The sequence below is a fragment of the Salmo trutta genome, chromosome 3 (genome assembly GCF_901001165.1).
Source record: "Salmo trutta chromosome 3, fSalTru1.1, whole genome shotgun sequence".
NCBI lineage: Eukaryota > Metazoa > Chordata > Actinopteri > Salmoniformes > Salmonidae > Salmo > Salmo trutta.
Genome location: NC_042959.1, coordinates 36828177 through 36851277, shown reverse-complemented (window position 1 = coordinate 36851277; position 23101 = coordinate 36828177). Strand labels below are relative to the sequence as shown.

Below are 23101 nucleotides of genomic sequence, written 5' to 3'. Positions count from 1 at the left end.
TCTCACCCACACACCCACACATATTTGCCTTGGCACACGCAACTCTCCTCATCACATGCATCATAATAACCAGCGCCATAACCCTTATTTCACGTACATATACACACACCCTCTACCCTAGTTACCCCAAACCCTCACCCTGTAAGACCAACAAACACCCGATTAGAACACGCACACACACACACACACACCTACACACACCTCACACACTGTCTGATCTGTTAAACCTTTTTCTATCTGCTTCAATGCGAGTGCTGAGCCCTGATAACTCGGCATGAACCTGCCTAGGTTGGAGAGCTCCAGCTACATTTGGTTAAAAGCCATTATTATGGTAATGTGAGGATGCTTGAGATAATGGCAAGATAAGAGCCACTGTCTCTGACATCATAATGCCTCTCTTTCTCTCCATCCATCTTTTCAGCTTTTTCTATATGTTTCTATCTCTCCCTCCATCTCTTCCTTTATCCCTCTCTTTATTTGTCCTCTCCCTCCCTCTATCTGGCCGATGACTGGTGTGAGCCGTTTTCAGGGTGTACCTGTAACATTGAGGGGTAACAGGCGTCAACCCCGGGGGAATCTAAACGGGTGAGTCCACGGAGAGACTTGAAGAGGGGGGAGAAGGGGGGGAGAGAGAAAAATAGAGGGAGAGAGAGAGAGAGAGAAGGAAGCAAACTAGATGAATCATAGGAAATAGTTTTCAGGTAACTAAACACACAAAAAAAGACAGAAAGGGAGAGAGGGACAGACAGATATAGAAAGAATGTGTGGGAGGGAGGGAGAGAGAGAGAGGAGGAGAGAGAGAGAGATTGAGAGAAATGTAATGCCATGCACATCGAATTTCCCCTAATATGATTTTGTGTTCTGTGTCTATTCAAGTCAGCTCTGATTTGGTTGTGTGTTGTAATCGCATCAGAGCAGGGATTTGCACTGGCTTTTTCACTGTTGTTGTGCCTCCTTCCTCTTACTGATGCTGGCATCAGCCTACATGACACAAATCCCCTCTGATAAATTAAAAATGATTGATTCGGAGTCAAAGATGGAAACTGCACCGTGGGGTGTGTGTTGATTTTTGTGTGTGTGTGTTCATGCAGGTGTGTGTTCATGCGGGCGGGCGCGTATGTGTGAGCGCATGCATGCAGGGCGCATGTTTGCGTGTATGTACGTGCATGTGGGTTTGCATGTGGCCGTATATGTACGTATGTGCATGCATGTGTCTGTTGGGGTGGGGATCTTCGCAGAGGGATTTATCACACACTAAAGAAATTAGTTGAGAGGAGATATCCAATGGTTAAATGGAGTAGCAACATCGAGAGCTACATTGGCTTCAATTGTGCTATAGTATAGCTGCATACAAGAACTTAGATGGATAATGCTTTGTCACGTCAGTGCCTGTGCAAGTACACGCACCTTTGGTCTATCAACACCAGTGGCAACCCATCATTCAGGGCAGGTGGGGTAAAACAACTAAAACACGTATAAAATCCTTGAGTTAATAAAGCCGCATACAAACATGGCCTCTTGAATAAGGCAGCTCCAAAATGCAGGCGTTTCAGCCTAGTTTCGAGCTTTCTGTGGTGCAGGGGCAGCCAGCGAAAGCACAGAGGGTAGGAGTTGGTCATTTTCTTTAGTTGCGCCGTGATTGGCTCAGTGTTCTGTCACTCATGGGGACATTACGTCACCGCAGAGTCTTCTGGGAGAGGTAGGCAGTTCAAGCCCCCTTGGGTGCTGCCATAGATTTACATTAGAAGTGCCTGTCCACGAAGGCTCAAGGTCATTGGCCACAGATAAAATGACGTCAAATCACGTCACATCTACCGCAGCTTTGATTGGACTGGGCCAATGGCCAAATAACAAGTATCCTGTTTCAGGCACAATGTATAGACAAATTCCTCCCATGTCTCTGACCCATTGATCATTAATTCCCTCTTTACCTTTAGTCCTCTGCGTTGTGTATTATCTTAGAATCTTCTTACACAAGCTAGCTAGCTAGACAAGCAGTCATCATCATGAATCGTGTTGACAATCTACTGGCAAATCCTTTTCAAACCTTGTCATATAAAGAGAAACTATAGCTAAAGCGTATTGGTGCTCGGCCATTGAACATAAACGTTACACAACAAGTCAGAAATCTCAAATTCAACAATGAGTGGTTTGGAAGGAATCAGTGACTAACTGCGATGCAAAGCAATCACTATTTTGCTTCCCCTGCTTGCAATTCGGTGGAAAGGGTGTCTGGGTTTACGGATTTAAAACATCTGTCTGAAAGGGTTTCTTTTCCAGGCTTAAAAGTATAAACATTCACACGCAACACAAATGGGCCAGAAAAGGTTGAATACATTGGACATGCTGTCTATCCAGCATGACATCAGCCGGGTTCAAAACAACTGGGAACTCAGAACTCGGAAATCTCCGACTTCGGTGCATTCAAGACAACTGGGAACTCTGAAATAAACAAGCTCCAACTGGGAAAATAAGTTTAAAACAGTCATCCAACTCAGAATTCCAAGTCAGGAACTCGGGTTTCTTTCTAGAGCGTCGACTTTCCGACCTGAAGATCACTGACGTCATGATTCAACCTACATTTTTTTCTGAGTTCCCAGTTGTCTTGAAAGCACCACAAATCCAGAGAATGCCAGACTTTGATGGCAAAGTTTGATGACAAAGTTTGCCCACAAGAAGGACCGCCGTGGCACCTTCCTGTTAATGTGGGCACAGCACAACAACTGTGAGTCCAAAAATAGGCCTATGTCTTGTATGCTGATGATGTAACATGCCAGGGATATGTATGTACTGTATACTGTAGCTAAGAAAATAATACTAAGTTTATGTTGTGTAGTAAGATGTTAGTAGCCCATGTGTCTCACCCAAAGAATTTGGTCCCTCTCCCCCTATGGTGGTGCACATGTAGCCTATAGCCAGTTTTAGAGAGTAACGTAAAAGCTTTCATTGTCTGCTTATAAGCCCCCGTTATTTATCCTACGTTTCTGACTTGGTGTACAGAGAGAATACTGTAAGAATGGCCCATGTTCTGAATCCTTGCGCTGTCCATTTCAAAAGGGCTGAACAAATAGGCATATTGTCCGTCTGGGCTCGCTAATTATTGTCTTAATCGAAATGACGGCTTGCCTTTTCTCCGCTTATCGTTCCCTTATGCCTTAGTTTGTCCATCTCAAGTGTTATATTGCTTATATTCTAGCTCATTAGTATCTTATTCATCATTTTAGGCAATATTGGCATGATGCATTTCTTGTTTTGCTTACTTTGTGTATTATAATTAGCTCGTGATTTTCTCCACAAAGAGAAGATGATATAATGTTGTTAGGTCTGTAACCATGTTTGTCAGTGAAAGTTCTGTAAAATACCCATGTAATTCCAGTTGATATTGCAAGGGTTGTTTGCGCAATGCACTGGCTGTGCTTCGGTATAGGCCTATTGTCTATAAAAGTGGATCCTCGTGATTGTGTTTTCCTACAATTTTTAGATCACATAGGCCTAATAAACTACTTCAAAATGGTAGGCTAACTGCGTCTCTCTCTCTCCCTCTCCCTCTCTCTCTCTCTCTCTCTCCCTCCCTCCCTCTCTCCCTCCCTCCCTCCCTCCCTCTCTCTCTCTCTCTCCCTCTCTCCCTCTCTCTCTCTCCCTCTCCCTCTCTCTCTCTCTCCCTCTCTCCCTCTCTCCCTCTCTCCCTCTCTCTCCCTCTCTCTCCCTCTCTCGATTTAAAGAAGAGTAAAGTTAATGCCTCAACACCTTGCTGAATTTATCTGAACTGATACCTATCAGAATTTCTGTCGTGTCCATTTTGAAAGTGCTGAACGAAGGCCAACCTCATCGCCGCTCGTTCGCTTGCACTTGCTCATACATAGAGCTTAGTGTTACCGATATAAGAACAAACGTTATCTCCTTGAACATAATTGTTATAATGCGTGTGCACGGTTTAAAAGTCAAAACCCATGTCGCCATTCGTTATTATTGAAGTCAGAATGCGTCTTTTTATTGAGTTACACAAATTCACAAGGAGTCAGTAGATACCATATTTATTTAAGCAAGTCAGCCATATCGGCTATGGTTTTTAAAAAGGCAGTAAATGAGGCTGAATGAACTTTTTCGCAGCCAGATGAGGCTCAGCTGATATCCAGATTCCCTCCATGGTGCTGAAAAGAAAGCTCCGCTGTCAGGACAGCTTTATGTAGGCATAACAGTTATGTAGGCCTAACTGTCATCCCGATCTAAAAGGCTAAACTGATCTTAGATCAGCACTCCTACTCTAAGAGACTGTGTACACGTATTCAATGCACTGTGATCTTGATGAGTATAGCTACCACACGGTCACTGTAGCCTACTCAAAGGTTTTCCGCACAGAAAAACAAGCAAGCGTTTACTTATACATTATGCACACATACACAAATATACTCTCCCTACAACGCACACACACACACACACACACACAGATATCCACATCACACACAGGTCATGCAATCTTACACACATACTGTGCATACACAGTGTGTAAACACATGCACTTACACACAATCTCACATACTCTCTCGCACGCAAACACACTCTCACATGCTTTCTCTCTCTCTCTCTCTCTCTCTCTCTCTCTCTCTCTCTTTCTCTCGCAAGCAAGCATGCATGCACGCACACGCGCACACACACACATGTTGCGGGCTCTCGCTCCCCCAATTAGTGTTGTGGAGCGTCGTGTCGGGGGATTATGCTTTCTTCTCCACTGTCAGGTCCCATCACAAAGACTACTGCTGCTCATTAGTGTCAACCTCAGCTGTGCCACCACTCTCTACCTCCCTCTATCTCTCTCTCCCTCTCTCTCTCACTTTACATCGCTCTCTCTGTAACACCCTCCATCTCACTCTCTCTGTACCTCTCTTTCTCTATCCATCTCTCACTCTCTCTCTCTCTATATATATACCTCTCTCTCTCTACAGTGCATTTGGAAAGTATTCAGACAAATTGTATATGTTACAGCCTTATTCTAAAAAGGATTACATCATTTTTTCCCCTTCATCAATCTACACACAATACCCCATAATGACAAACGAAAAAAGATTTTTAGATATTTTTGCAAATGTATTAAAAATAAAAAACAGAAATACCTTATTTACTTAAGTATTCCCTTTGCTATGAGACTCGAAATTGAGCTCATGTGCATCCTGTTTCCATTGATAAACCTTGAGATGTTTCTACAACTAGATAGGAGTCCACCTGTGGTAAATTCAATTGATTGGACATGATTTGGAAAGGCACACACCTGTCTATATAAGGTCCTACAGTGTACGTAAAAGCAAAAACCAAGCCATGAGGTCGAAGGAATTGTCCGTAGAGCTCCGAGACAGGATTGTGTCGAAGCACAGATCTGGGGAAGAGTACCAAAATGTTTCTGCAGCATTGAAGATTCCCAAGAACACAGTGGTCTCCATCATTCTTAAATGGAAGAAGTTTGGAACCACTAAGACTTTTCCTAGAGCTGGCCGCCCGGCTAAACTGAGAAATCAGGGGAGAAGGGCATTGGTAAGGGAGGTTACTCAGAACCCGATGGTCACTCTGACAGAGCTCCAGAGTTCCTTTGTGGAGATGGGAGAATCTTCCAGAATGACAACCATCTCTGCAGGACACTCCAGCAATCAGGCATTTATTGTAGAGTGGCCAGACGGAAGCCACTCCTCAGTAAAAGGCACATTGTATCGCGCTTGGGGAGGACTCTCAGACCATGAGAAACAAGATTGTACGGCCTGAATGCCAAGCGTCACATCTGGAGGAAAACAGGCACCGCTCATCACCTGTTCAATACCATCCCTACGGTGAAGGGTGGTGGTGGCAGCATCATGCTGTGGGGATGTTTTTCATCGTCAGGGACTGGGAGACTAGTCACAATCGAGGGAAAGATGAACGGAGCAAAGTACAGAGATATCCTTGATAAAAACCAGCTCCAGAGTGCTCAGGACCTCAGACTGGGGCAAAGGTTCACCTTCCAACAGGACAACGACCCTAAGCACACAGCCAAGACAGCAGAGGACTGGCTTCGGTACAAGTCTCTGAATGTCGGCAGGTAGCCTAGTGGTTAAAGCGTTGGGCCAGTAACCGAAAGGTTGCTGAAATGAATCCCTGAGCTGACATGGTAAAAATCTGTCGTTCTGCCCCTGAACAAGGCCGTCATTGTAAATAAGAATTTGTTCTTAACTGACTTGCCTAGTTAAATAAGGTTTAATTAAGAAATGTCCTTGAGTAGCCCAGCCAGAGCCCGGACTCCAACCTGATCAAACATCTCTGGAGAGACCTAAAAATAGCTGTACATTGACTCTCCCATTCAAACCTGACAGAGCTTGAGAGGATATACAGAGAATAATTGGAGAAACTCCCTAAATAAAGGTGTGCCAAGCTTGTAGTATCATACCCAAGAAGACTTGAGTCTGTAATTGCTGCCAAAGGTCCTGAGTAAGGGGTCTGAATACTTATGTAATATTTCAGTTTTCTTTTTTAAGTAACTGTTTTTGCTTTGTCATTATGGCGTATTGTGTGTAGATTGATGATTGAAAAAAGCTGTTTAATCCATTTTAAAATAAGTTTGTAACATAATAAAATGTGGGAAAAGTGAAGGGGTCTAAATACTTTCCGAATGTACTCTATATCTCTCTCTCCCTCTGTACCTCTCTCTATCCCTCTCAGTCTCTCTCTACCTCTGTCTATCTCTCTCTCTCACTCTCTCTCTACCTCTTTCTTTCCACTCTCTCTCGCCACCCTCTCGCTCCTCTGCTCGTCATCACAAGTCCTCGTCTTCTCACTTTATATCTTCTCCTCTCTTACTCCATTGCTCCACTCTTCATCACCTTCCCTATATCTCTCGTCTCTCTCTCTCCAAAGCGCATCGCTCTCCCTCTCGATCTTCATCTGTATTTTGCGTTACCCTGCTTCTCTTTCGTCCTCGCCTCATCCATCTCAACCGATCTCCTTTTCGTTCTCCCTTCATTGCTATGTACATCCAATTTTCTCTCCTCCCCCACTTCCTCTTTCTTGATCTCTCTGCCTCTCTGTGTCCTAAAGTGTTTGTACAGTACAGCTGAAGTGAACACTAAAGCTTGCAACAGGTTACTGTATCCGACTGACAAGGCCATACGCTACCGTGCCTTAGCCTGGCCTACTGGAGTACTCCACTGCGCATTTTCTATTTTACTTACAAGTGTTTTTGCAACTACTGTCAATCAATATTTCCACGCTAACTCTCATGGGGAAAGACAAGAAATGTCAATAGCCCTATTTTAATGACAGGCATAATCAGCTACTTAGACCAAAACAACAGCAGAAACAAAACTAAAGTGCAACATGTTCATAGGAAGCCGAGATCATTCGAAAAACTCACAGAGGAATTCCACGAGGAAAGAGCAAAGAGTGAAAAGATGATGAAGGATGGCTTTTGTTTGTTGTCGAGTTCCGCTCCTCCTAATCAACACATAACCCCCCTACCCCCTTATCCCCTTGGTCCCTGCTCTCCAGGCACCCTGCTACTCTCTAACAGCAGATCTTCACATTAAAAGAAGATCTTTGATTTGAACTGAGGAGGTCTCGTCTCCGGATGCAGTGTTGGGAAGCAGAAGAAACAGAGAAAGTTAGGTCTTTCACCGGGGTGATGATGATGATCCGCTCCCCAATTCTCAGATTCCCCTAACTGAGAATGGATGGGGAGCCCTTATATCTATCTCTCTCTCTCTCTCTCTCTCTCTCTCTGCTTACTTTAGTATCAAAGACATGATAATTAACTTCAACAGAGGGTTCAACTCGTTTCTATTGTATTCCTCTTTAATTAAAAGTGTGTATAATAATGACAGAGAATATTGCTTAGCGCACACAGAACTTTAAACCAAATTCTGAAACACTGTACAGATAAAAGGCAGCGAGTGTCAAAAGCTCGCAAACTTTCTCTCCATCTCTCTCCCCCTTCCTTTCCTCTTCTCCCCTCCCCGCTCTCCTTTCCTCTGACTCCTCTCTTCTCTCTTTGCGCGCTTCTTTTCATACCATTTGTAGCCAGCTAATGAGGACATTTCTGTCATGAGACTCAATCACAGACACAGCTGCCAGCCCGCGGTACCAGTCCCAGGTATCTAAAAGTCCCCACACATCACACTTTCCCCTAGATAAAGAACAACAAATAAACAAATAAAAGCACATTTTATTCAGTGAGATGGTGGGGGAGAAAAGGGGGGGGGTATATAAGAGGGGAAGACTTAAAAGGCGACACGGCGCGAACAGAACTAGGCTGAATCCGGTAATCTCTAAGGAGGCATGAAGTGAACATGCCAACCACCTTGAGCTCACAGTGGAGAATTGAATTCCATTGGTTTGGTAAAATTAAATAGGATTTAAGATAGGATGACAGAGCAGAGTGTGTGTGTGTGTGTGTGTGTGTGTGTGTGTGTGTGTGTGTGTGTGTGTGTGTGTGTGTGTGTGTGTGTGTGTGTGTGTGTGTGTGTGTGTGTGTGATACATGTATGTTTGCGTGTGTGCGTTCAATGGTTCTATACAAGTATAAATGCGTGAAAGACATCCCTCCAACTACCCCAGAATCCTTTGCTGTGCACTCCTGTTGACTTATCTCCCAGAAACAAAGATGGACTGTCAGAACGCTTATTAAAACATGTTCACAGACCCAGCTGCCACTCCACAGAAGGAAATGGCTTTCTGGGCTGAGGGAGATTGACAGACCACTGAAAAGAAAATAACATCCTCATTTAGCCTCAATATACCGGACATGATTGCTTGTTTTAAAGCCGGGTGTTCTTAGCATCACTTTTTAATTGTTGAGCGGCTTCTTGTAAAACCTTAAAGCCTCATATTCACCGGCCCAGGCAGCGAACACTGACGTTTCAATCCGTAATTACTCTCCGCGCTTGTCCCCTCATTTCAAACAATCGCGCGATTAAATGCATCTACAGAACACGTTTACCAAAGCCCACAATGGCGCTTTCTCAAACACCTCTAAAAGACGTCAGTTCTCATTTGTTAGTGAGGGTTTTTGTTTTCTTTTTACTGTTGAACATTTTCATGCGGGGCTACACAAACCAGTGAATACACTACAACCCCGACAACTGGGGTCTGAACGCACTCTAACCCCTATCACAGTATCACAGAGACCGAAACATTTCAATAGATAGCGCCTCACATCAACACGCGCTGTACACCTTCCAGCTCCACACCACCAGCGGATGAAACTCTGGCATCTTAAAGACATCCACCAACCAGTGTTTCTATTTCTATCTGAGATGTAGACAATGACAGGGGGAGCGAGAGAGAGGAGAGGAGGAAAGAGGAGAGGCTTGGCAGCTCATCCTGTTTCTCCTCCCTGCGCTGGGAGATAAGCCTTGTTTTATGAGCCAGTCACAGCACATGATACGGTCGAGTGTCGACAGCTGGAACACGGGAGGGTGAAGAGTGAAGAGGGGGAGTTTTGTTCACTGATTTATGATTTATGTTTTTAATAACTAGAGGAACTAGCTAGAACAGAACAGAAAGGTGTGTTATTACTGTATAATCTTTCCGCTTTGGATCTTCGTAACTGCTTTGAACTGATCGTTAGTAGTTGCCTGCTGGTGTGATCTTATGATCTTCACTGGATTTCTCCTTAATGAAAGAAATGTTCAAACTAGCCGACGCTCTTAGACTCGGCAGGTTTTCTCGAGCCTGTACTGAGAAAGCAGTGTGGTGGTAGCACGTGGACCGCAGTCCCCCACATATGCAGTAGTCTGAGCGAAGCCGCAAATGACATTACACAACGGAATATTCCCTATCTCTCTCTCTCTTTCAAAGTTTCTCTCACACTTTCAGATGGTGGCCAACAAAGGTAAGTAGGCTTTGAAGGCCTGGCTACAGTAAAACGAGTCCCTCTCCCTCTCTCTCCTTCTCATTCTCTTGTTCTGTGAAGTAGTGCCAGAGTGATAGAGATAATCTCGAAGAGAGGAAGAGAGGAGTGGAGGAGTGTGGTGAAGAAGGGATGAAGAGAGAGACTGCCAACCCATCAGCTCAGTGATTGGTTAGGTAAAGATTCCTCCCAGGTTTCCCATTTCTCAGATGTTCCAGAGGCTGAAGTGACATTAATGGGACTTTTAGACAGCAACGCCAGCCCAAACATACACACACGCATGCGCGCACACACAAACAAAGTCACACACACACACACACACATATTTATCTGGGAGAAAAGGGTTGGAACAGAGTTGTGGAAAAGCAACCAATTTAACACAACTAACAAATTCCAATACAACCTTTGCCTCCCTCCTTGTTTCCTTGCCTGCCTGCTTGTATAAGGCAGGCGAGGTGAGCACAGATGAATCCCTGGGCTCTGGGAGGCAGATCAATTGATCACAGAGCGTCTGATCGATGGAGGCTCCATCCAAGCAGCAGGCTAATGAAGCTGTCTGGGAGGGACTCCTGACATTCTTACCCAGCATAAAACACCCGACCGACACAGCTCAACCACTCCCCGCTGTATATGAATATGTATAGGACTATGTGTATGTGTGTCAGGCCTATGAGCCTATGGTTCTGCAGTCAACTTGAGTTAGGTCTATGGCTGTATCGACATGTTGATAGGGTTCTGCTGTCAAATCATTCGGATTGGGGAAGGATTCATGTCTCACACACACATATACATACAGATACAGTACACACACACACATGCACAGACACACAAACCTATCACACACATCCGCAGTCCTGTCATTAATCATAGCTGTCAGTATCGAACATGGCGCTATCTTTAGTGTGAATCAGGGATCATCAACTAGCCGCGGGACGATTTTTTCTTGAGCGATAACTAGATAGTTGTTATTGTTGTCAGGGACCGGAGCCTAACAAACCAAAAAATGTGGACTACAAATTGACCGCAAGAAGCCAAAACAGATATGATATCTGACTAAAACATAATCGTGTAAAACCTTGCTTACATTTGTATACGATCACATACGGTATATCTCTCTGTTGTGCGAGGGAATACATTGGAACAGATTTCCAAAATGAAAATCACTTGGAGCTGATTTGCTAGTGTTTTTAGTATTTTATGTCAACAAAATGAAATAAAAAAATTGCTCAGAAAACTTGGGGGGCCAGTTGGGGAACCTTGGTCGAAATGAATAGCATGTTTACCCCAAACAGCTTGTCTTGTCTCTCTGTGTCTCTAAGGATAGAAAAGCTGTGGTCTGTTTCCTGCCACTGCTGCCTGCCAGAGGGGACAGCAGCTCTATACAGCTGCCCTATACAGCTACCCTACCCTGTGCCCTCTGGATTCCCACCCTGCCCACTACTCTGCCCGCTCGTGTGGACATCTGCCATTCTGACCGGTGTCAACACGCCTCGCATCCCTCCGTCTAACGCTAGCTGACACAGTCACCCCGAGCAGCGCTCCGATGAGCGGCAGCATCTCGTTTGTGGTGGAATTAGAAACCGTCGAGACACGCTGACCTACTCTTTTAGCTTTGGCATCAATGTCAGGCCCTATCGAGCGTCCCTCCGCGCCACCACGCTCGCCGCCGAACACCTCCAGATAACCCAACTTGACCGTCTTCGCCCGAACATCAAAGAGAGGAATATAAACAGCTCCGCTCACTAACACACCCCTGGCAGAAGGAGCGGGAGTTAACACTTACAACAGAGCACCAGTGGGACAACATCAAACGTGGCCAGGGGGTAGGCTTTAGTTTAGCATGTTGCTAGGAAAATGTTAGCTAGCCCAACACTAGGCTACTCTCTGTCACTGACTGCCTGCCTACAGTAGTTGCTATAGTGACAGATGAAAAGCTGAGGAATGTAGAGAAGAAAGAGCAGAGTTAGATGGTCACTGGTGATGGCTTGGGTGGAGGTTTAGTTGACAAGGATAATTGTTTACCTCAATATTTGATGTAACCCTGGCTCAGACACTGTATGTTTGACAGACAGTTGGGTCCAGAGTTATTGGATCCCTTGATAAAGATGAGCAAAAAACACTGTAGAAAATAAATAATACAAATACTGAGCTATATTGTATTTTTATTTTTTTACGGAACATTTGTACTATTGTATACTGATACAATACAGTGAGTGTACTCCAGCACCTCCCATATTCCATTCCTCTTCATATCGGGTTTCATTTTTGTTTGACTTTGGTTTGACTTCCAGCCCGTCATGACGCGTCGTTAACTCAGGGAGGGAGGAAGATGTCGCTAAATATTGATCAAATTTGTTGAAATTACTAAATTACATTCACATCATTTTTTAAGCTACATCAAAGCGTTGGTGAGAAAATTGGAAGAGTGTTTTGGTGTGTATATTTTGGATCAGATAACGTGGCTGTATTCTGTAAAAAGAGGCACCCACCGCTGGCCTATTGCTGTGTTCTACAACATGCTTGACTTGGCTGCTATCAACGCACATGTGTTCAAGCAGTGCGTGAACAACACCATGCCCAGGAGAGACTTCATTATGAGTCTGGCATACGGGCTACTTGAGAGACATATGAGGGCCAAGGCAGCAACAAAGATTCCAGGCGAGCCTTTGCGTGAGCCAAATTGCGCACAGCTCCCGGGGAAGAGACAGTGCCAGGTGGCCAGATGCACAAAGCACAGAACCCAAGACACCTGTGTCACTTGCAAGCGACGTGTTTGTGGGAAGTGTGTCAAGCAAGTGAAAGTGGTGAAGATTTGTGTCGACTGTTTGACAAGGGATAACCGCTAAATGAAATCCAACTGATGCCATTGCGTGAAAATGTACCTGCTGTCATATCGACACATATTGACACATGCCATTATTGCTTTTGTGATGATTTTCACTATTTATGAAGCACACTTGGCGATTGTAAAGATGTTTAGGCTACTGTTTTTCTAATATGAACGCACGTTTTTCTGACCATAAGTCTTTGTGGTTGGGGTGTTTTGTAAAAAATTATGTTAGAAATATGTTACCGTTGTCACTCCCTGACCTGAGAGAGACATTTTATTTCTCAATTTTGTTAGGTCAGGGTGTGGGGTGGGCATTCTATGTGTTATATTTCTATGTTGTTTTTTTCCTTTGATTGGCCTAGTATGGTTTCCAATTAGAGGCAGCTGTCTATCGTTGTCTCTGATTGGGAATCATACTTAGGCAGCCCTTTTTCCCTCCTTCAGTGTGGGATCTTGTTTTTGTACAGCTCAGTAAGCCTGCAGAACGTGACGTTCGTTTTTCGTTGTTTATTATTTTGATTTAGTGTTCTGAGTTACAATAAAGAAATATGAGCACTTACCACGCTGCACCTTGGCCAGCTCCTTACGACGATCGTCACAACCGTCTTCCAACAAATATGGTTTCTGTTTCGTAGTTGTAAAAAAGGCACTCCCAGAATAAAATTGATTGAACAGTTGAATGTGTGTTTTTTTATTTTAACATATAGCCTACAGCAATGTAAACTAATGAAAATGCTATTTTGTTAAAATCGTATTTTAACCTAATACCTTCATGAACACAACCAAATGATTATTTTAGTGAAAGCCTAAATGAAATGTATTAATTACATATGAACTTTATCGAACAAAACATACATGTATTGTGTAACATAATGTCCTAGGAGTGTCATCTGATGATGATCATCAAAGGTTAGTGCTTCATTTAGCTGTATTTTGGGTTTTATTGACACATGTCCTTGCTTGGAAAATGGCTGTGTGATTATTTTTGACTATGTACTCTCCTAACATAATCTAATGTTTTGCTTTCGCTGTAAAGCCTTTTTGAAATTGGACAATGTGGTTACATCAAGGAGAAGTGTATCTTTAAAATTGTGTAAAATAGTTGTATGTTTGAGAAAGTTGAATTATGACATCTTTTTGTTTTTGAATTTGCCGCCCTGATATTTCACTGGCTGTGTCCCGCAGGTGGGATGCTAACGTCCCACGTAGTCCATAGAAGTTTAACAGCTTGGAAAATTCAGCAAATGATGTCATGCCTTTAGAAGTTCTGATAGGCTAATTGACATCATTTGAGTCAATTGGAGGTGTACGTGTGGATGTATTTCAAGACCTTCAAACTCAGTGCCTCTTTGCTTGACATCATCGTAAAATCTAAAGAAATCAGCCAAGACCAAAATTGTAGACCTCCACAAGTCTGGTTCATTCTTGGGAGCAATTTCCAAATGCCTGAAGGTACCACGTTCATCTGTACAAACAAGTATAAACACCATGGGACCACGCAGCCGTCATACCGCTCAGGAAGGAGACGCGTTCTGTCTCCTAGAGATGAACGTACTGTGGTGCGAAAAGTATAAATCTATCCCAGAACAACAGCAAAGGACCTTGTGAAGATGCTGGAGGAAACAAAAGTATCTAAATCCACAGTAAAACGAGTCTTATATCGACATAACCTGAAAGGCCACTCAGCAAGAAAGAAGCCACTGTTTGCAACTGCACATGGGGACGAAGATTGTAATTTTTGGAGAAATGTCCTCTGGTCTGATGAAACAAAAATATAACTGTTTGGCCATAATGACCATCGTTATGTTTGGAGGAAAAAGGGGAAGGCTTGCAAGCCGAGGAACACCATCCCAACCGTGAAACACGGGGGTGGCAGCATCATGTCGTGGGGGTGCTTTGCTGCAGGAGGGACTGTTGCACTTCACAAAATAGATGGCATCATGAGGTAGGAAAATGATGTGGATACATTGAAGCAACATCTCAATACATCACTCAGGAAGTTAAAGCTTGGTCACAAATGGGTCTTCCGAATGGACAATGACCCCAAGCATACTTCCAAAGTTGTGGCAAAATGGCTTAACTTCTATGGGCTATGTGGGACGCCTGCGGGACACAGCCAGTGAAATATCAGGGCGGAAAATTCAAAAACAACAAAATGTCATAATTCAACTTTCTCAAACATACGACTATTTTACACCATTTTAAAGATACACTTCTCGTTAATCTAACCACATTGTCCGATTTCAAAAAGGCTTTACAGCAACAGCAAAACATTAGATTATGTTAGGAGAGTACATAGACAAAAATAATCACACAGCCATTTTCCAAGCAAGGACATGTGTCAATAAACCCCAAAACACAGCGAAATGAAGCACTAACCTTTGACAATCTTCATCAGATGACACTCCTAGGACATTATGTTACACAATACATGTATGTTTTGTTCGATAAAGTTCATATTTATATCCAAAAACAGGATTTTACATTGGCGCGTGATATTCAGAAAATGTATTCCCACCAAAATGTCCTGTGAATGTGCACATCAATTTACAAAAATACTCATCATAAACGTTGACAAAATACATAACAATTATTTAAGGAATTATAGATAGACTACTCCTTTATGCAACCGCTGTGTCAGATTTTAAAATAGCTTTAAGGAGAAAGCACATTTTTCAATATTCTGAGTACATAGCTCAGCCATCACGGCGAGCTATTCAGACACCTGCCAAATTCGAGGCAACCTAAACTCAGAATTAGTATTAGAAATATTGTATTACCTTTGCTGATCTTCGTCAGAATGCACTCCCAGGACTGCTACTTCCACAAGAAATGTTTTTTTTTCTCCAAATAATCCATATTTATGTCCAAATACCTCCGTTTTGTTCGTGCATACAGATCACTTATCCAAAGGCATAACGCGCGAGCGCGGTACCAGAGACGAAAAGTCAAAATGTTCCATTACCGTACTTAGAAGCATGTCAAACGCTGTTTAAAATCAATCTTTATGGTATTTTTTATGTAGAATTGCGATAATATTCCAACCGGACAATAGCATAGTCATTCAAGAAGAAAAAGAAGGAGGGGCGCGCTCGCGGGACCGAGCATATCCAATCCCTTTGTTGCCAGGCAGACCACTCAGTAACTGAGCTCCTATACTCTGCCCAGTGACAGGAAAATGCTCAAACCACTTTCTGAAGGCTTTAGAAAGCCAATGGAAGCCTTAGGAAGTGCAACGTCACCCCACAGACACTGGAGCTTCGATAGAGAATCAAAAGAACTACAATTCTCAGACTTTTCACTTCCTGCTTGGATTTTTCTCAGGTTTTTGCCTGCCATATGAGTTCTGTTATACTCACAGACACCATTCAAACAGTTTTAGAAACTTCAGAGTGTTTTCTATCCAAATATACTAATAATATGCATATTCTAGTTTCTGGGCCAGAGTAGTAACCTGTTTAAATTGGGTACGTTTTTCATCTGGGCGTGAAAATACTGCCCCCTAGCCCAGACAGGTTAAGGACCTCAAAGTCAAGGTATTGGAGTGGCCATCACAAACCCTGACTCAATCCTATAGAAAATCTCTGGGGCAGAACTGAAAAAGTGTGTGGGAGCAAGGAGGCATACAAACCTGACTCAGTTACACCAGCTCTGTCAGGAGGAATGGGCTTTATATAACAAAGGGCTTTATAAAAATACATTTGATTGATTAATAATGAAACCCCCTCATTGGCTTAAACGAGTTCACAAAACATGTACACAGTTTTCAGGCCTATGTACCACATGCAGCTGTCTTGATTAATGGGAGTTCCAATTCTCTCTTTTGTTGCAGCTTGTTGAGGGGCCCAGGAGCTTTTCTCTGTGCACAATGTACCTGTCTAAGCTGCCCACATCTTGCCAGCCCATATCAGTGTGAGTACCTACCACCATGTGTTTATTCAAGTGTCATCATGAAATGATCACTATAGTCATGCATTTGTAACAAGAACAGTGAGTGTTATGTTGGGGTTGTATATCCTTATTTTGCAAATGTAAATGTTTAGCTGATCTGGACTTCATTCTAATGTAAAGGATTCTCTTGGATGACTAACATCCATCATTATCAATAACTACCATCCATATGCAATCCACCACCTCTTTTCTAATTAACATTCCTCCTCAATCAGCATTTGTAGCTACATCAACAAAGTTTTCTATGTATTTCCGATTCATATTTCCTTTTGTCAATAACCGCTTCTATACATCATGGCAACATGCTTGATTGAAAATCTTGAAACATGTCTATAGACTTTATGGGGGTGATGCTGTTGTCTATCAGATTACATATATTATGCCAATAGGTAAAAGTTCTCAATTAGGAAGATGTTGCTGTTCAGAATGACATGTTCATGACTGTGGATGTTCACAGAACTCTCCAAATGCTGTGTTGAACTAGCACCACGGATGGAGTGGGAGGAAAACAGATGTCTTCTCTCTACCACACCTTCAGCAAGTCATCCAATGTTTGCTTCATAAACAATTGTTGCATCTAAAATAAATACATCATTCATTTTGTTAATTTTGTTTCTAATGTTTTTTATGCTAGATGTGAGTAATTTAGCAGTTATATAATCAAATCAAACTTTATTTGTCACATGCGCCGAATACAACAGGCCTAGACCTTACCGTGAAATGCTTACTTACAAGCCCTTAACCAACAGTGCAGTTCAAGAAAGAGTTAAGAAAATATTTACCAAATAAACTAAAGTAAAAAAAATTGAAAAAAGTAACACAGTAAAATAACAATAACGAAGCTATATGCAAGGGGTACCAGTACCGTGTCAATGTGCGGGGATACATGTTAGTTGAGGTATTTTGTACAAGTAGGTAGGGGTGAAGTGACTATGCATAGATAATAAACAGCAAGTAGCAGCAGTGTAAAAAAAAATGGGGGGGGGGGGGGGGGGGGTCAATGTAAATAGTCCGGTGGCCATTTGATTAATTGTTCAGCAGTCTTATTGCTTGGGGGTAAAAGCTGTTAAGGAGTCTTTTTATCCTAGGCTTTGCGCTCCGGTACCGCTTGCCGTGCAGTAGCAGAGAGAACAGTCTATACTGGAGTCTTTTGGGCTTTCCTCTGACACCGCCTATAGGTCCTGGATGGCAGGAAGCTTGGCCGCAGTGATGTACTGGGCCATTCGCACTACCCTCTGTAACGCCTTACGGTCAGATGTCGAGCAGTTGCCATACCAGGCGGTGAGGTAACCGGTCAGGATGCTCTTGATGATGCAGGTGTAGAACTTTTTAAGGATCTGGGGACCCATGCCAAATCTTTTCACGGCTGTCTTGGTGTGTTTGGACCATGATAGTTCATTGGTGAAGTAGGATTCAATCGTCAGAGCCGGTGTAGTAGGATTCAATCTTAATCCTATATTGACGCCTTGCCTGTTTGATGGTTCGTCTGAGGGCATAGCGGAATTTCTAATAAGCATCCGGAGTAGTGTCCCGCTCCTCCGAGCGGCAGCTCTAGCCTTTAGCTTGATGCGGATGTTGCCCGTAATCCATTGCTACTGGGTGGGATATGTACGTACGGTCACTGTGGGGACAACGTCGTCGATGCACTTGTTGATGAAGCCGATGACTGCGGTGGTGTACTCCTCAATGCCATTGGATGAATCCTGGAACATATTCCAGTCTATGGTAGCAAAACAATCCTGTAGTGTAGCATCTGCGTCATCTGACCACTTCCATATTTAGCGAGTCACTGGTACTTCCTGCTTTAGTTTTTGCTTGTACTCAGGAATCAGGAGGATAGAATTATGGCCAGATTTGCCAAATGCAGGGCGAAGGAGAGCTTTGTATGCATCTCTGTGTGTGGAGTAAAGGTGGTCTCAAGTTTTCTTTCCCTCTGGGTGCATATCCTGTTTGGGATAGGGGGCAGTATTTTCACGGCCGGATAAAAAAACGTACCCGATTTAATCTGGTTACTACTCCTGCCCAGAAACTAGAATATGCATATAATTAGTAGATCTGGATAGAAAACACTCTGAAGTTTCTAAAACTGTTTGAATGGTGTCTGTGAGTATAACAGAACTCATATGGCAGGTCAAAACCTGAGAAGATTCCATACAGGAAGTGCCCTGTCTGACAATTTGTTCTCCTTCTGTGGCATCTCTATCGAAAATACAGCATCTGTGCTGTAACGTGACATTTTCTAAGGCTTCCATTGGCTCTCAGAAGGCGCCAGAAAGTGTAATGGGGTGTCTGCAGTCTCTGGGCGAAAAACAGCAGGAGTTTTTGTGAGTGGTCAGGCAGGGAACAGTGACACTGGAGATGCGCGTCCACGAGACGACTCCATTTTTTTCTTGCAGCCTTTGAATGAATGCAACGTCGCCCGGTTGGAATATTATCGCTATTTTACGAGAAAAATAGCATAAAAATTGATTTTAAACAGCGTTTGACATGCTTCGAAGTACGGTAATGGAATATTTTGACATTTTTTGTCACGAAATGCCCTTCGGATAGTGACTTGAACGCACGAACAAAACAGAGGTATTTGAATATAACTATGGATTATTTGGAACCAAAACAACATTTGTTGTTGAAGTAGAAATCCTGGGAGTGCATTCTGACAAAGAACAGCAATGGTAATCCAATTTTTCTTATAGTAAATCTGAGTTTGGTGAGGGCCAAACTTGGTGGGTGTCAAATTAGCTAGCCATGATGGCCGGGCTATGTACTCAGAATATTGCAAAATGTGCTTTCGCCAAAAAGCTATTTTAAAATCTGACACCGCGATTGCATAAAGGAGTTCTGTATCTATAATTCTTAAAATAATTGTTATGTTTTTTTGTCAACGTTTATCATGAGTAATTTAGTAAATTCACCGGAAGTTTGCGGTGGGTATGCTAGTTCTGAACATTACATGCTAATGTAAAAAGCTGTTTTTTGATATAAATATGAACTTGATTGAACAAAACATGCATGTATTGTATAACATAATGTACTAGGAGTGTCATCTGATGAAGATCACCAAAGGTTAGTGCTGCATTTAGCTGTGGTTTTGGTTTTTTGACATATGCTTTCTTTGAAAATGGCTGTGTGATTATTTTTGGCAGGGTACTCTCCTGACATAATCTAATGTTTGGCTTTCGCTGTAAAGCCTTTTTGAAATTGGACAATGTGGTTAGATTAACGAGAGTCTTGTCTTTAAAATGGTGTAAAATAGTCATATGTTTGAGAAATTTAAGTTATAGCATTTTTGAGGTATTTGTATTTCGCGCCACGCTCTACCATTGGATATTGGTGAGGCGTTCCGCTAGTGGAACGTCTGTCCCTAACAGGATATGTGACATGCTGGTATAAATTAGGTAAAACGGATTTAAGTTTGCCTGCATTAAAGTCCCCGGCCACTAGGAGCGCCGCTTCTGGATGAGCATTTACTTGTTTGCTTATGGCCTTATACAGCTGGTTGAGTGCGGTCTTAGTGCCATCATTGGTTTGTGGTGGTAAATAGACGGCTACGAATAATATAGATGAGGACTCTCTTCGTAGATAGCGTGGTCGACAGCTTATCATAAAGTACTCTACCTCAGGTGAGCAATACCTCGAGACTTCTTTAATATTAGACAATGCACACCATTTGTTATTGACAAATAGACACACACCCCTGCCCACTCTTCTTACCAGACGTATCACCTCTGTCCTGCTTCTCTGTCCTACAATATAATGTATTGTTTTGAAATGTTTATAAAAAATATATTCAGTGACAAGTCACTTGCATTATTTTCTGTTGCCTTTTAGAATGTTTGCTAAAATTATGTATTGTTACTTTGTAGATGCTGAAACCCTTTTAAAAAATGTTGTTGAGTGAAATTAGCACTGCTTCTATTCATTTTTTTGCTACTGTCTGGTGAGGAAGTGGGCAATATGGAATACATCAGAGGAAGGGAGAATTAATGAGTAATCAGATTATGGATTTATAAATGGAGGGCATCAAATAAAAGACATGGACAATGTCAGGGAATGTGCAGAGAAATAACATTACTTAGGATAGCATATTTATCTAATATCTAATTGTATGTACTGGACAAGCGGCTAGCAAGCTGTTTTCAAAACATTAGACCAACTTGAGGAACAAGATCTCAGCTTGCTAGAAAGCAAAGTCAATCAATCAGCAAGCAATCATTTTGTAAGCTACATAGTACATAGACCTATTTCTCTGTAAAACAACGTTAGATCCAGTCTATGGTATTAGCCAGAAGTCTATGGAAGAGGATCAGCTTTGTAGTGGTTATACTATGTTGAAACACTTATTTTCAAATTATCTTACATTTTTCTCACAAGCAGATTACTCTAGCTTTTAAATTCTGTGAATGTCATTTAGTAATTTTAACAAATTTTATCCATATTTAACGAGATCTTCTTCCTGTTGGCAATGCCTGACAACGCACCAGAAACGGCTCCCCCAATATGAAGGCGGCTTGGAATGTTCGCGTGTGGAATATTGCTCAGAAAAAGAGATTTCTGTTTAACAAGTAAACAAATCTAGATTATTGGATCGCCTGTTTTCAATACTTCAGCACCACGAGGATAATGACACAGCCTTTTTCTCAAATGTTTTATGAGATTGGATAACACATTGGGAGGGATCTTAGACCATTATTGTCTTGTTGGAAGATTCACTTGGGGCCAAGTTTCAGCCTCCTGGCAGAGACAACCAGGTTCTTGGCTATGGTCATATGACACGAAAATACAGGTTCTTGGGCCGGACACACACAAGCGGTGGTTTTGGCCTTCGAAAGAACAAGGCATATGCAGAAAATACCTAATCACTACTATAAAATACGGTGGTGGATCTTTGATGTTATGGGGCTATTTTGCTTCCACTGGTCCTGGGGCCCTTAAGGTCAACGGCATCATGAACTTTACCAAGTACCAGGACATTTTAGCCCAAAACCTGGTTGCTTCTGACAGGAGGCTGAAACTTGGCTGCAAGTGGATCTTCCAGCAAGACAATAAGCCCAAGCACACATCAAAATCCACAAAGAAAGTGTTCATTGACAACAAAATCAACATTTTGCAATGGCCGGAGACTCTGGACTTGAACCCTATTGAAAACCTTTGTTTTGATTTGAAAAGGGCATTCCATAAGCACAGACGTAGGATATCAGGGATCTGGAAAAAGTTCTGTATGGTGGAATGGTCTAAGAACTCTCCCAATGTGTTATCCAATCTCATAAAACATTTTAGAAAAAGGCTGTGTCATTATCCTCGCACGGGAAGGTTGTTGGAGTATTGAAAACAGGGGATCCAATATTGATAAACACAATTGCTCAGAGAAAGAGATTTTATTAGTATAAAATAGTATTATCTTTTTTGAGCATAGAACCTACAACAGCATTTGAATTATTATTTTTATAGTATTTTTTTCTCATCTTTATCAAGGGATCCAATGATTCCAGACCCCATTGTATGTCAGTTAGCAACTTTACACTGACCTTTTTTGGGTGTACATTTGCAGCGCCTACTGGCAAAAGTTGACTAAGGATGCAACATTTCTGGTAATTTACCCTCAAATTACCAGGTTTTCCAGAAATGCCAGTTGGAATATTTTCAGAATTAGGAGGGAATAAGCAGGAAATCTGGAATCCTCGAAGCAGCATTTCTGGAAAACCTGTACATTTTGGGAAAGTTACCCGAATTTTGCAACCCTGGTCTGGCAAGAGCAGAAGTAACATGCAGAAGAGTTCATTGTGGTTTCACAGACAAGCAGACTATGCTACTGAAACCCATCAGTAGCCTTGTAATAATAGATCCCAGTGTTCATGAGCAGCATTGTTCCTGGTGTTTGCTCTAGTTCTACGCCTATTTTACTGTCAAGAGTATGTCGTAGGCGTTAGCCCGAGGGCAGCTCACACACTCCTCTCTATCTCTCCTCACTGACAGGGCTCCAAATCTCTCCTCTGTATATTCTCTTTCTCTTATAGTCTTTGAACCCGAAGAGCTTCCCTTGTTCTTGCACAAACAGACTACAAATGACCACTTGGTTAGTGCGTACACTCTCTCTCTCTCTCGTAGCGGTGGTGTTGCCGGCATATGAGAGTTTATAGTCATAATTGACACTTTGACCTGTCCAAGTCTCTGGTATGCAGTATTACTTTATTAGTCCCAGTTCCGGCAGGTAATGTCTGTCTATTTAGACTCTGATTGTATTCTCAGCATCATAAACTGTGTACATAGTGAGACTCAGGCTCTCTCCTGCCATTTAGATGTAATATGATCTACCCCCCCCCCTCCCCCAGAGAGAGAGCAAGAGGGGAGGGAGGTGACAGAAGAAGGGAGCTAGGTGAAAGAGTGCACATGCGGAAGATGAGTGAACACAGAGTGGCCTCAGAGGCTTGGGACTGTGGGAGTCTTATAGGAGATTAC

The 23101-nt window shown here is 42.6% G+C and overlaps 1 long non-coding RNA gene across 1 annotated transcript; it reads left to right on the top strand.

Moving 5' to 3' along the window:
- Positions 1 to 16471: 16471 nt before the first annotated feature.
- Positions 16472 to 17249, top strand: LOC115164848 (uncharacterized). The gene is made up of 2 exons (XR_003869997.1): positions 16472 to 16606; positions 17103 to 17249. It is a non-coding gene; the product is annotated as an uncharacterized LOC115164848 (long non-coding RNA).
- The last annotated feature ends 5852 nt before the right edge of the window (positions 17250 to 23101 follow it).